Source organism: Aquarana catesbeiana, linkage group LG01 (assembly GCF_042186555.1).
Source record: "Aquarana catesbeiana isolate 2022-GZ linkage group LG01, ASM4218655v1, whole genome shotgun sequence".
Taxonomy (NCBI): Eukaryota; Metazoa; Chordata; class Amphibia; order Anura; family Ranidae; genus Aquarana; species Aquarana catesbeiana.
The window spans coordinates 320,096,977-320,111,955 of NC_133324.1; positions in this window are offsets into that span (position 1 = coordinate 320,096,977).

The window sequence follows — 14,979 nt, forward strand, 5'->3', positions numbered from 1 at the left end:
ATTTGAATCTTGGCCGGTTCAACAGGGACCGACATCTATCGGCAAGCTGATTGTACCCAAGTCGATTCATCAATCGACCTGGGTACAACCAACACGTCGGATTTTTATGCAATTATTGCCAGTGGCTACAGCTGATAGCAATAATCACTGTGTGTTCTACTGGCAGGGATTGCAACCTGCAGGAAAGAAAACTGCACCTTCTATGGCTGGCTTAGGTAACCAATAACCAATCACATGCAAACAAAATAAGAGCATCTTGCCTGCACATGAATGGATGATGGAAGTCAGCAGAACTTTGCCTCATTCACTGATATATTATTATTATTATTATACAGCATTTATATAGCACCAACAGTTTGCGCAGCGCTTTACAACATGAGGTCAGACAGTACAGTTATAATACAATTCAATATAGAAGGCATCAGGGGGCCTAAATATACATGGATTGAAATTTGGCCAATTCGGCAGCCAAATTTTGATCCCTGTATGGGTAGGGAGGTCATGGAGAAGTTGATCTAACCGATGTAGAATTTTTCCCCATTCGATCAGTGCGGACAACGCTGATCAGAGTAGTCTGACGGTGAGGAAGTCTTCCTGCTGTGAGAGTACAAAGGCTCAGTGGGGAGGATGCCCCCATCCACATGAATGTATGGCTGGGGGGAATAGAGTCAATTTATTTTTCGTTCACCTGCTGGTTTTTAAAAAAAAAAAATACTCAACTATGGGCTGCCTAAACTCTGGGGAAAATTCCTTTCTAAAATGCAACTTCCCTTGTACAGGACAGTATATTTGCCTTTAGTAAATCAACCTCATTACTTTTCCAAAGCCATTAATGGCACCTTAAAGTGTGCTTAAAGTGTTTGTAAAGCCCCCCAATTTTTTTTTCCTTTTCCCTTAAAGCATGCATAACAGCACAGTGCTTGTGCTGTGTAATTTGGCCCCTTGTTTAAGCTAAAAAAATCTGGCTGATCCTGCCTGGTTTTGTCTTCCCCCTGCAAACTGACCATGGTTCATCGTGGCTGCTAAGCCCTGACACTGTGGTCAGTTTACATGCCTCTGTCAGCCGCAGCTCTCTCTGTCAACTCTCCTCCGTCCTCGCCCCCCTCTCTCCCTGCCTGTCAGCTAGTCTGTGCCATTCTGCTCCCTGCCCCTTCCCTTCTTGCTGCTATAATACCTGTATCATAATCATTCTGCTCCCTGCCCCTTCCCTTCTTGCTGCTATAATACCTGTATCATAATCATTCTGCTCCCTGCCCCTTCCCTTCTTGCTGCTATAATACCTGTATCATAATCATTCTGCTCCCTGCCCCTTCCCTTCTTGCTGCTATAATACCTGTATCATAATCATACCATCCCCTCTGTTGGCTAACATTATGTGTCCCAGTGTATGTGCTTTATAAAAACTATGCAGATTTCTACCATATTTCACAGCACCTCCCGGCGCTCATGTGATTGCCTGCCTCTCTCCTCCTTTCCTCACTTCCTCCTGGCTAACGTCAGCAGGAGTTCTCGTCCCCTCCTGCTGTAGTTGTCAGTCTGGGAGAGGAGAAAGCCAAGCAGTCATGTGAGCACCGGGAGGCGCTGTGAAATAAGGTAGAAATCGGAATTGTTTATATAAAGCACAGACACTAAGACACATAACATTAGCTAACAGAGGGGATTGCATATTTATGATACAGTGGCTTTACAACCACTTTAAAGTATATGTAAACCCAAACAAGCGACTTCTCTTATTTTCTCTCTGTGTAAGATACAACTGGAAATTTAAAAGGGCAAACTTGGACGAATTTCATAGCTGTACTGTGCACGCTTTCTGTGTTATCCCCTGGCTCCCCCCCCCCACCTCTGCCGAGTGCCCACCATAGAAATCCACTTGTTATGGGGGCATTCGTGTGGGCTTACTCCCAAACCAGCTCTGCATGCAGAGTGAGGCTCAGCCCCACTCCACCCCTGCTCCCTGCACGGGTGCCCCCTTAGCACACAGCTTGCCGAGGAGACACTTGGAGAAGGGGAGGACCAAACAGTGCCAAAGGGGGACCCCAGAGGAGGTAAGAGGTTGCTCCATGCAATAGAATTGCGAAGAGCAAGTTAGTATAACTTCTTTTTTATTTTACGGGTAAAAAATATTTTCAGGGTCCTCTGGAAATCCGCTAACTTGGAGTTCTCCAACTGCCTGTCTCCAACTGCCCTGCCACCCTTTCCTGGCTATCTCTACTGGTCACTGATGCTGCCTATTACATGCAAGCACCAACAGAGAGACTTGTAATGTGTGTGTGTGTGTTTTGGGGGGGGGGTGCTTGGTGCAGCAGGGACCAGCACTGACTTCTTATTGAAATACTGTTGCCAGCTTAGTCTGTCAGACATTAGCAAAAGCTATTCTTTAATTGGATTAGTGATCCATTTTTGAAGTTCCAAACCCCTTGCAAAAAACTGAATGCCCTTATTACAAAAATATAATGATTTCATCAGGAAAAGAAAATTGGGTAATTAGTTGGTATACATCCGGTGATGGTGATGTTCAACGATATGCATAGTCAAAATTATTTTGGGAGTGTGGAGAGCCAATATTTTTTGTAGCACCAAATGTAACTGAGCATATTAGCCTAAGCCCCCGTTTTTGTTAAAACCCATAGAAGCCTTTGGGGATACACAAAACTAAAGAGAAAATCCATTTTGAACAGTGCATGTCTGTGTACACTCCACATATAGCTAGTGTCTGTCTGCTAAGATATCATTAGGTCTTCACAAAAATGGCAGCATATTACTAATAATTTGACTAATTTTCTATACTCATATGGAAAACAAGGCAATATTAAAAAACAAAACAAAAAAAAAGAAAAAACATGAAATACCTCATTGGGCCCAAACAGCAGAGGCTGAGACCTGGACTGAAGCCTAAATCAACTTAATCAGCAAACTGGTAATTGTATTCAGTAGAGACATTCAGATGTGAGCAGTAGTATACCTGATGATATGTTAGGCATGGTATCTTGAAGCAGAAGATTAATGTCAGAATGGAAATTATAGCCACTGAATGGTTAAGCTGTGTCACCAAGACCTGGCTAATCTTATATGCATAATGAAGTGTACCTTTGAACTTCATCCATCCAGGTTGCACTACTGACATATTTCATAACACTGTATGTACCAACCTGTGATAGGTTGTAAAATATACTTCCCGTGCCTTTAAGAAAATGGGACTCTGAATGTTTGGCTAATAGGAAATCCAGACTGAGGAATCCCTAAAGTCAGTACATTTTTACTATGAAATTGGAATGTTACTTTGGGATCTTGCTTTGCCTTTCTGCAAATCAAACCAAGGTTTAAATGATGTACTACACAAAAAAATTTAGCATTATACAGCTTGAGCTAATTAGTAAGCAGACCTTTGCTGCATATTTCAGGTGAGGTTTTACCAAAAATTTATGTAAAGGCCAGATTATACTTCTCTCCAGTGAATTTATACGGCTTTTAGAACATGATGGTTGCCTAGGAAGGTATTGATTGACATTGCTTGTTGTTGCTCAGTCTGTGGTCCACTCCCAAATCCTCCTCCATCAAGGATTCACCCAATGTAATCCCATTTAGTGTGTAATTTGCATGGATATTCTTGCTCACCAAAAGCATAACTTTGCATTTATCTACACGTTACCTCGTCTGTCTGCCAAGACTTTCAACCTGCCTTGACTCTCTTGAGAAGAAAAACATCCTAATCTGAGTCTACTGCCTTGAATATTTTAGTGTCAGATCTGTAAACATTGATCTTTGATTAAAAATTGCTTATGATCTTAAATCCAGTGTAAGTGCTCTACTGATAACCAGACAAAATTTAAAAAGGACCAGTCATCAAAAATAGATCAAACTGACTTTAGATAAAAAGTACTTTATACTTTACGTATATAGGCTGATTAAAATGATTTCTGTAAGGCATTGTTTTGCATACTCAACCTGACAATTTTACAAGTTAAAGCTTTTGGAACCACTAGATAAAAAATGCAAGTAAACCCCCTAAAAGATATTATTGGCAACAAATATATTGCACCCTATATAATGCCACAGAGAAATATATACGTTGTCATTGCAAGTTGCAAAAAAATTAGATTTTTTGTTTTTAATTCTATAAGCAGTGAATCGCTGACTCAAAACAAGTATACAGCAAGTTATATATATGGGTTTGCTTACTTAAACTACTGAAGCCAAGGGGTTGGGATGACAGCCAGGTAGCTAGCAGTTTAAAACAAACTGCAGCATATGCATCAAATCTTCCAAAGTTCATTACATTTTAATTTCATTTGCATTTTCAAAGCTGGAAGTACCATCCTTTTCTAAACATGAGCTTAACCTAGATGTAAAGAAAAAACAATATATTAGTAATAATTCTACAAGATGAGACATAATCCATACTCACTTGGATGGTTTAGAAGCAATATACACATATTGCAAGGATTTATGTACAGACAATTTAATGTGACCCCATCATGAGAAAAGTAGAGGGGCTGCAATTGTTGGCCCCCTAGTGTAAAAAAAATAAAATAAAAAATCTCGTTTCTGTTTTGGGTAAACCTTTGAGTTACAAAACCAGGCTATGCATGCTGAAAATGAGTGTCAGAATTCCTTATCTCTGTACTTGTTCTTGTAATGATAGGGCTTTGCCTCATCTAGCCGACTAGGTTGCCTATGCGTCCCATCCCAGCATATCATAAAGAACAAGACTCCTCAAGGTTTGGGACTTTAAATGGACGCAAGGCAGTAATATTATAAACGTACAAAATTTATTGGAGAAACAAATGTAATACAATGTAAGTATGAATGTAAACAGATAACTGATGATAAAAAAAAATCTATATAAGGGGAAAAAAACAGCTTAAAAAGAGGGGGGAGCTCGCAAAGGAATAGTGTGACGTGTTTCAAATGCACTCTGAAGTGCGGCTCTTCCTCAGGGACTTTAACAGTTTGCACCACTCCCAATGCTGTAGTTCCCAAATATTTAGTTGTTTCACCAGCAGCTGAAAAGACACACTCAAATAATAAGAGATTGCTATTAGTCGCTTTTAAGGGAGTTGTGTTTAAAAGGTGTCAGGATAGTGTCCATCTTAATATTAAAAGGCTTAGTTCATATATGTATATTTCATGGAAGGTGTATCACATCCAGAAGGGGTTCTCATATCAAGCGGTGGAGAGATATACCACCTGCAACTATATACAATGAGATCTTGAAGTTCACATCCTTGAGGACAATTGCTTGTAGAATGGCAATTGTTAGCACCTTAATGGATGGAGCAGGAGTGTATGGTCCGTCAGCTGCAAGGTCAAAAGGGTACTTGTTCTTGTGACTTAGGAAACATTGAGGTAAAAGCGGAACTTCAGTCATTTTTTCACAATTCCATCTATGAAATCTTCTGCCCTTGTTGTTTTAACTTTGGATAGTAAAGCATTTTTTTGTTGTCAGTAAATACCTTATACAGCCCACTTCCTGTTTCTTGTTTGGCATTAGCCTAGGCTTATGACATCATGCACAATAATTATTCTTGCTAGCACTACCCAAGGTGAAGTGGACACTTGTACATGGATACATCCTTTATTAAACAGGGCAGGTGCAATATGCTAATTCCCAATCTCAGGAACGTATTAATGGACATGGTACACCCCAGTTAGATCTAACAGTAGATTGGGATCTTAGAGAGCACCTGAGAGCCCTCCCAACAAAGAAAGATATTCAATTACTTACAACTGCAGGTGAAGTTTCATGTAAACAGGCTGTGGAGGGAGTTAGGGAGGACATAGCAGCGCTGGGGCAGTGGAGACGAGCCAGGATAATATCAAATAAGCAGTGGCTGATACCCAGGATATGACTAATTATCATGAGAGATTTTTGAATGCACTTATGGATCAGATATACGATCATGAAAATAGAGAATGCCCGCAGAATATACGTATAAAGGGCTTGCCTGAAACAATACAGCCCTCTGAGTTGCTTCCAATTGTGATTGGCCTATTTCCTGTCATTCTGGGGACCTTGGCACCCGAGAAGATTGAAATAGACCGGGTGCATCGTGCCCTATCTTTTACTTCCCAAAACGCAGACAAACCAAGAGATGTTATATGTAAAATGCACAGATATACGGTGAAGGAAGCCATTATGAAAGCAGTTCGTAATAGGACGACGGTTGACTTTGAGGGAGCTCATATAGCCTTGTTCTCAGATTTATCACATCTAGATGTCCTAGATCCTTCCCAGCTTACACTGTGATCGGACATCCATTTTAAGTATATGGCTGTTGTGACATCTGTCTAAGAAGGAAATTCTTCTTGCGCTCTGTTGCACCTTTAAGACAAGTGAGGAAAAATGTCCTTGATACTGCTTTGATCACTGCAGCCAAATGCTTCTCACACTGCTTAGTAGGGCATGCTGTCAGACTGTAGCTGGAGGGAGGGCCTGTAAACCAGCTCCAGCTACAGATCCAGCTACAGTCTGACAGCATGCCCTACTAAGCAGTGTGAGAAGCATATGGCTGCAGTGATCAAAGCAGGATCAGGGACATCTTTCCTCACTTGTCTTAAAGTGCAACAGAGTGCAAGAAGAATTTCCTTCTTAGACAGATGTCACAACAGCCATATACTTAAAATGGATGTCCAATCACCGTTTAAGCTGGGAAGGATCTAGGACATCTATATGTTTTTTAAATATACCGTTGGAAGACAGGAGTTGTCCCTAAGTAGTGTCAACACACATCAACTCTATCAGTGATGGGAGATATCATTCTGGATATACATACAGGCGTATATAAAGTTTCTTTCTGGTTAGTGGGGACCCAGGAGGGGAGCATAGAAAGTCACTCGAGAACCACTCCAACTAATTTCACAAGTTCAGCACACCATATTGGATGGACTTTATATGATTGCACTTTATCTTTCTGCACTTTAAACTGCACTGAGCACTTTAATACTATATTGTTAAGTATTATTATGTTATTGCATATGCTGACATAGATATGCTAGATATTGTATTGGTTTAAGTTACAGGAGCAGCACTGAGTTTAATATTCATTTTTTGGGTCATTAGAGAGGAATTGATTTCGCAGGGTGCCCGTATTAAAAAGGAAAGACAGAAAGAAATGGTAGACGAGATTCATAAGCTTGAAAGTAAACATAAAGCTCACATGAACTCTGCCGATGTGCAGAGATTGGAAAGTCTGCGGTTTGATTTAACTCAACTTTTAGATCAGAAAGTTAAAAATAAACATAGGTATTTTGCCCATCACTTCTTTGAACAGGGGAATAAGGGGGGTAAGTTGCTGGTTAGACAATTAAGACAGCAACAAGACTCTCGACATGTCCATTCTTTAATGGTTCACAATAAACAGATAGTGGACACTCATACAATAGCAGCTGAATTTCATCATTTTTATAGACCTTTATATAGCATAGATTTGGTTTCTGCTGGAGCCGCGATGGGGGAATGGGCAGGTAAGATTCAGGAATATCTTAAGACCTCAGACCTACAGGCCATCCCGTCTGCGGTCCTGGAAGAAATGGAAAAAACGATTTCCATTGAAGAGTGATTGCGGCCTTGCCAATGGGCAAAAGTCCGGGACCTGATGGCTTTACGAATATGTATTATAAAAAGTTCTCATCAATTCTAATAACCCCCCTCTACTGGTACTTTTAACACCATTTCAGCAACTAACCCATTGTCCTCAGAGGCATTGCTGGCTCATGAGACGATTCTCCTGAAACCAGGGAAAGACCCCCGATATTGCTCCAACTACAGACCAATTTCCCTCCTTAACTCGGACACGAAGCTCCTAGCAAAGATACTAGCTCTTAGATTACAAGACCATATAGTAAAGTATATCCATCCAGATCAGACAGGCTTTATGAAGGGCTGAGAAACTAGAGATAATACTATTCGTGCCCTGCATGTATTACATTGGGTATGGACCGAATCAAACTCCGAGTGTGATACTTTTAATGGACGCTGAAAAGGCATTCGATAGGGTGAGCTGGGAGTTCATGTCTGGAATTTTGAGGAAAATGGGTCTGAGAGAACGGATGATGGAATGGGTGTTGGCATTATATGCTGATCCCAGAGCAAGGGTTAAGGTTAATGCCCAATTGTCAGATCATTTTGAGGTGTCCATTATCCCCATTACTATTTGCTATGGTCTTAGAGCCTTTTCTGTGTAAAATCAGGAGAAATGGGAAGATTAAAGGGATATGCATAGGATCAATGGAACATAAGGTCTCAGCATACGCGGATGATTTGTTATTATACCTTTCTAGTCCACAAGAATCCTTGACTAAATTGATGGTAGAAATAAATACATGTGGCCTTTTATCTCATTTCAAAATAAATATTGAAAAGTTGGTTCATGATGCCGAGCCATGTTCCTTCAGGGATGGCGTCCATTTTGCAACAATCTTTTTCTTTTGTCTGGTGCTTGGACTCTATATTTTATTTGGGGGTTCATATCACCCCATGACCCAAAGTGTCTATATGAGCTTAATTAATGGTCTTTTGGTGGTGAATATATTAAGAGAATTGCAAAGATGGAGAGGCCATACTTTGGCATGGTTTGGCAGAGTGAATGCTCTTAAATTGAGTATAATTCCTAGAATAATTTATGCTTTATATACAGTACCCATAGCACTTCCACAGATGTTTTTTAAACAGATACAGAGGGTGTTTACGACCTTTGTATGGGGAGATAAAAATCCTAGGTTGGCATACGAGATTCTGAGGAGACATAAACTGGAGGGGGGAATAAGACTTCCAGATGTGGCTCTATATTATAGGGCCATGACTTTAGTACGTATCATGAATTGGTGTCATGACTCTTTGAATAAACTTTGGGTACCTTTGGAAAGACATTAGCAGGAAGAAATTTGACAGGTGCCCTATGGATACGGGCTGCCTTTAGGGGTCTGTCCAAATGGGTATCACCATTAATGAGAACAACGTTATCCGTATGGTATAGGTTGAATAATTCGATAAAGTTTGCCCCATCAATATCCCCTTTGACACCACTGGAGGGATATCCTTGTTTCCCTCCAGAGGAATAGATGGGAAGTCTAGATTCATGGGGAAGGGAAGGCTACCTGCACCAAATTTGCCCCACAGGGCACTTTGTTACCCTTAACAGAGTTGATATCGAATCTAGGGGATATTCCACTGGCCACTTAGAGATACCGCCAAATGGCGAACTTCTTTAGTAGATGGAAAAATCAGATAAGGCTAGTAAATTCTTATACTGTTTTTGAATCATGTTGTGTTTTACACCCCAGAGGCCCATGTTGCCTCGAATGTATAAATTGGTCCTGAGAACTCAATATACAACAACTCCTTATTTCATTAGAAAATGGGAGATAGGCGACAATTTTACATTATACACATTCAAAGATTGATTAAGGCAACACATTACACTTCTATAAGTTTCTATACACACTTGATGTCTTATACGTTTTTGACAAGATGGTATCGCACTCTGGTGCGTTTGGCACAAATGTATCCAATAGCAGATGTTTATTGCTGGAGGGGATGTGACCAAAGGGGGTCATTTCTTCATCTATGGTGGTCGTGCCCTAAGATCAAGGTATTCTGGAAGGCGATTGCACCATGGATATAAAAAATGACACTTAGACCAATAGAATTTTCTCCACTACAATTCCTCTTTCATGGGAAGACATCATCAACCAAGTTCTCTAAAAGAAGCATTACCCCACACTTGCTGAATGCAGCAAAGGTGCTGATACCCAGGTTTTGGAAACAGTCAAGATGTCCCACTATATTGGACTGGAAGTGGGAGGTGGAAAAAATAATGGAAGCAGGGAGATGGGTACATACGGTTAAAGATCAATTTGATAAATTTAAAGATACACGGGCAGGTTGGTTGCACTACTCCTCAGAAATATGTATTTGTTTAAAAATACCCGCATGGGACTTGGCCTTATTCTGGATTAAGCCACTCGATAGATGCACCTAGTAAGAGAAACGTATTTATATTTATTATTATTTTTTTTTAATGTTGGTGGGGTTGTTTTTTTTTGTTTTTTTTTGAGGAATGGAATGGAATATTTGATGGAGGGTTTGAATATCACTAGAGGATGGGATTAATTTATAAAAATGGAATATACATTAGCTGGGAAACACGTGATTAAAGCACTCAATAAGTTGATTAAGATATAGGCACGTTGTGTACATGAAGAATGGAATAACTAAGGGGAGGGAGAATAAAAATTTTGTTGAAAACACATAAATTAGACACTTAAAAATAGGGGTCAAATAAGAGATTAATATATTGCATTTTACATTTTACATTTTTTTATTGTTTGGTAAATTCCTGAGGATTTAAAGCTGGTAATGGATTGTATGCACTTAATAGGGTACCAAGAGGTTTCCTTCTTCATTATTGAAGTGTTGCACGAATATGTTGGTAATGAATTTTAATAGAATGGCACCTTTTTTTTTTTTTAAACCACCCAAAAGATAGATGAATAAGATCGTAAAAATACTGTATAATTCCTCAACCTGTTTTTTTTTTTTGCTCATGTAATATAATTGAGTAATATGTATGTGGTTGGTTGGGGGTGGGGGTGGATAAGAAGATATGTTACAATTATTATAACTGTTGTATTGTATGATAGAATTTGTGTTAATAAAATAAAAAATTATTATTATAAAAAGAAAAAGCTGGTTGTTAAGGAGTTGAGAACAAATAAAGATACTTTACTGAGGTAGTTTTCAAATAGCAAGTAACAGTTCACACAGTTTTGTGCCCTATACCTTAGACAGGTGCCAAAGTCCATTAGGCAATTATTTTAAGGCAAAAAATCAATTCAGGCGTTAAATCCACAAGAGGTAAAAATTGTCCGTTAGTGTCCATTATTTGGTAATAATCCACAAAGGCAGTAAAGTCCATAACTGGCAACTATAAGCCATAAGGGTCTCCAGGCTCCCTACCCCCTTGGTAACCCCAACCGGCTGACTGGTCTGCAAATAACGCCGCCCCCCCAAACTGGTGATCACTATGGCAGAGCTACATTTTTGTAGTCTTTTCCCCAGGGACTCTCCTTGGGCACTTAGCGAGCCCTATTTATATATTATGACCTGCAGCGGGCGGTGACCTTACTAAAAAGAGCTGGAAACATTGTAACAATTTGCACCTAGATGTCCTGATTAACTTGAGAACAGGAACACAGAGAGAAAAAAAAAAAATTTAATCCTTCAGAACCCCCTTGGAGGCACCTGCCTACAAGCCAATTTATCTTAAATAGACTGACAGCGTACCTTAAAGTGGTTGTAAAGCCTAAACATTTTTTACCTTAAAGTGAAGTTCCATCCAAAAAAAAAAAAAAAATCATTAATGTGCATGAAAAAAAAAAAAAAAACATTTGGAGAAAACATTTTTTTTTACTCACCTCTTTAATGCCTGTTGCTAGGGGGACCCTCATAATCTGCCTCCTTCGGCGCCTGGGCTCCTGACTTCACTTCCCTAGGCACAGGAAGGGATATCAGCTCTCCCCCCCTCTCTAGGCAATCATCTGGGATACGTGACAGGTCCCAGATGATTGCGCGGCACGGCTTGTGCATGCGCAGTGGGTGCCCGGCTGTGAAGCCACAGCCGGGCGCCCACAGTTGCAATGCCGGTGCCGCAGAGCGGAGGGGGAGTCGAGCGGGGCTTCATTCCCCCACATCGCTGGACCCTGGGACAGGTAAGTGTCCTATTATTAAAAGTCAGCAGCTGCAGTATTTGTAGCTGCTGACTTTTAATTTTCTTTTTTTTTAAGCGGAGCTCCGCTTTAATGCATTCCTTGAATTAAGGTAAAAAATGTTTAGGTGTCAGCATCCCCCTTACCCCCCTTTTACTTACCCGAGCCTTCATTCGATCCAGCGCCGTGCACATCTGCAGCTCTTCTCTCCTCTCACTTCTGGGTCTTGCTGGCTTTGCTGGGGCACGGGGAGCCATCGGCTCCCAGTGCTGTCAATAAAAGCCATCGGCAAGGGAATGGGGAGCAGGGCCGAGTCCTGGTATCAGTATCAGTGGACAAAGCAGCAGGGATCAGGTGCGAGCACGCAGGAGTGCCCTCCCAGGGAAGCTGCTTCCCATAGGGGCACTGGACAGAGGGGAGGGGCCAGGAGCGCTGGCAGGGGACCCAAAATGTAGCTGCTCTGTGCGCAGAGCAGGTAAGTCTAGACATGTTTGTTATTTAAAAAAAAAAAAAAGTACCTTTGCAATCACTTTAATATACAAATAAAAAAGCATTTTCAGGGCCATGGTGCATGGTGCACTGTACTAAAGGTGCATTGCAGGTACTGTAGATGTGGTTTGAGGTGCTATTCTAAATGAATGGCACCATAATATACCACACTAATGCCCTGTACACACGATAGGATTTTCCGATGGAAAATGTGTGATAGGACCTTGTTGTCGGAAAATCACACATTTTCCATAGGAATTTCTGACACACAAAGTTTGAGAGCTTGCTATAAAATTTTCTGACAACAAAATCCGTTGTCGGAAATTCCGATCGTGTGTACACAAATCCAACGCACAAAGTGGCACACATGCTCAGCATAAATTAAGAGACGAAAGTTATTGGCTACTGCCCCGTTTATAGTCCCGACGTATGTGTTTTACATCACCACGTTCAGAATGATTGGATTTTCTGACAACTTTGTGTGACCGTGTGTATGCAAGACAAGTTTGAGCCAACATCCGTTGGAAAAAATCCATGAATTTTGTTGTGGGAATGTCCAATCAATGTCCGACCGTGTGTACAGGGCATTAGTATTGCCCTTCCTTATCACAATACATCAGTGTGAATGGGCCCTTAAAGTATGTATATCACTAAGCAAAACCTTTTCTGTCCAGATTACACACAGCCTGGAAAACAATACACTGCTTACCCTGTAGTTGATTTTCTTACAGCGGTCTGCGTATATTGATTGCCAAGATAACCACAAGGGGGAGCACAACTAAACCTAAGAGATAAGTGGAGGTAAAAGATTGGGGTGATATTCATGTGAACTGAGTAAATTAGGCTGCATCTACAAGACTTATTTATATATATTTAATGATAAAGCTGCTAGAACAAATCTTTGCATTCAGCTTAGCATTTGCATTCCCTGGCACGTAGAATTAACAGCATTGAGGGTTCTGGAGGGGGGAACTTAGTAGAGTATATCTAGCTTCACAATGTAAGGAATAAAAATGAGTAGTAGGATCGGTTAGAGGGAAGTGGGAGGGAGTGAGGGGTGAGAAAAAATGGCCAAGTGCAGCCAAGGAGTAGTAGAAGGACCATACATGACATACAAAACTCAAATTTGTTGTATATAATGTTTTAATTAAAGATATCCATCACTTTATATGTGCCTTACATGCCCATAGATGGATTTCAATGTGGACAAGGTAACATAGTGAATAAAAAAAAATGAAATGCCAGCAGTACTAGTAAAACCATTAGCATATGGTAATATTTTACATACACCTAAAGGTCAGTTTCCGTATCACTGGTATAACAATAACATAGATGTAAGTAATAATACAACTACATTTTAGATACAGCAAAAGGTCATTCAGTCAATGGTTTAATATATTCTTGTCAGTTTCAGCAGCCTAAGACGCGATTTTTGAAAAAAAACCTATCTTTAATGCTTCTTGCGTCTGTTTGGAGTCAATACATAATTGCTTCTTTTTGTAACAAGTCGGCTCCAATGCCTCCTAAAGGGTGTAAGATTTTTTTCCACACATTGCTTCATCTGAGTTGTGCTGTGTCATTACATGCCTTGTGTTATTATGCTAATTAGACACATAAGAACATTTCACTTGCTTTTACAATTCCAACTTTCATTTCTGAGCCTTGCATTCATGTATCATATACATTCATACTCTAGACACCTGAGTTATTGTTTAGGTCATTGATATAAATGGTGCAAATATTATCTGGCTAATATAACTTATCTAGGAGTGCTCTATTACAACGTACAAATACTGATGTGATAAATCATTTAGCAACAAAGTGCATGCAGGAAAAAAACAGTTAGTCTATTGGTGGTCTTATATATTAAAGGGTCAGTCCACCATTTTAGTTTTCACTATATACTGCAGAGTTAAAGCACCTCCCAGCCTCTTGTACTGTATCTTTCAGGGACTGCATTGGTGAGATCCCCAAACTGCGCCTTCACACATTTCATAGTCATTACAAGAGTCCCACTCTCTCTGTTGGATTTGTATTTTATGTTATAATATTGGGATTAAAGCAACATAAGTAGTGGGAACATTCCAGGGTGAGCACAAACACTCAAACTTCCAACATAGGCTAAAACAGAGTTGGGACTAGCAACTGTGATATATAAAAGATAAAATAAATATATATAAATAATATTATATATTTTTTAATATAAACTATATATTTATATTTTTTATATTTTCCAGGTGATTCACACTATACAGTATCTTCCAAAAAAAATGAAAAACTGAAACAGTCATGAGCTGTGGCAGGAAGATCTTACCACTGGAGTTCACAAGGGATAGAGGAAGTCAGCAGGTGACCTGGCCCATCAGACTCCACCTACAGTGGGGAAAATAATTATTTGATTCCCTGCAGATTTTGTAAGTTTGCCCACTTACAAAGAAATGAAGGGTCTATAATTTTATCATAGGTGTATTTTAAATGACAGAGACAGATAATTCTTAAATCCTGAATCCTGAAATAATCCAAATATCCTGAAAAAACACATGATACCATTGTTATAAATTGAGTTGCAGTTCAGTAAGTAAAATAAGTATCCAAAACAGTAAAAGTAAATAATCACTAAACAGCAAAAATCTACTTTCCCTCAGCACTCATGCATCTGTTAAAATAAACAGGTCACAGACCCTTTAGCTGCTGCTATTAAGTGAATCAGAAAGTAAAAAATATATCTACACACCCTAAGGAGATATAGGCATTAGCAGCCCTAAACTCTTGTATCAATCC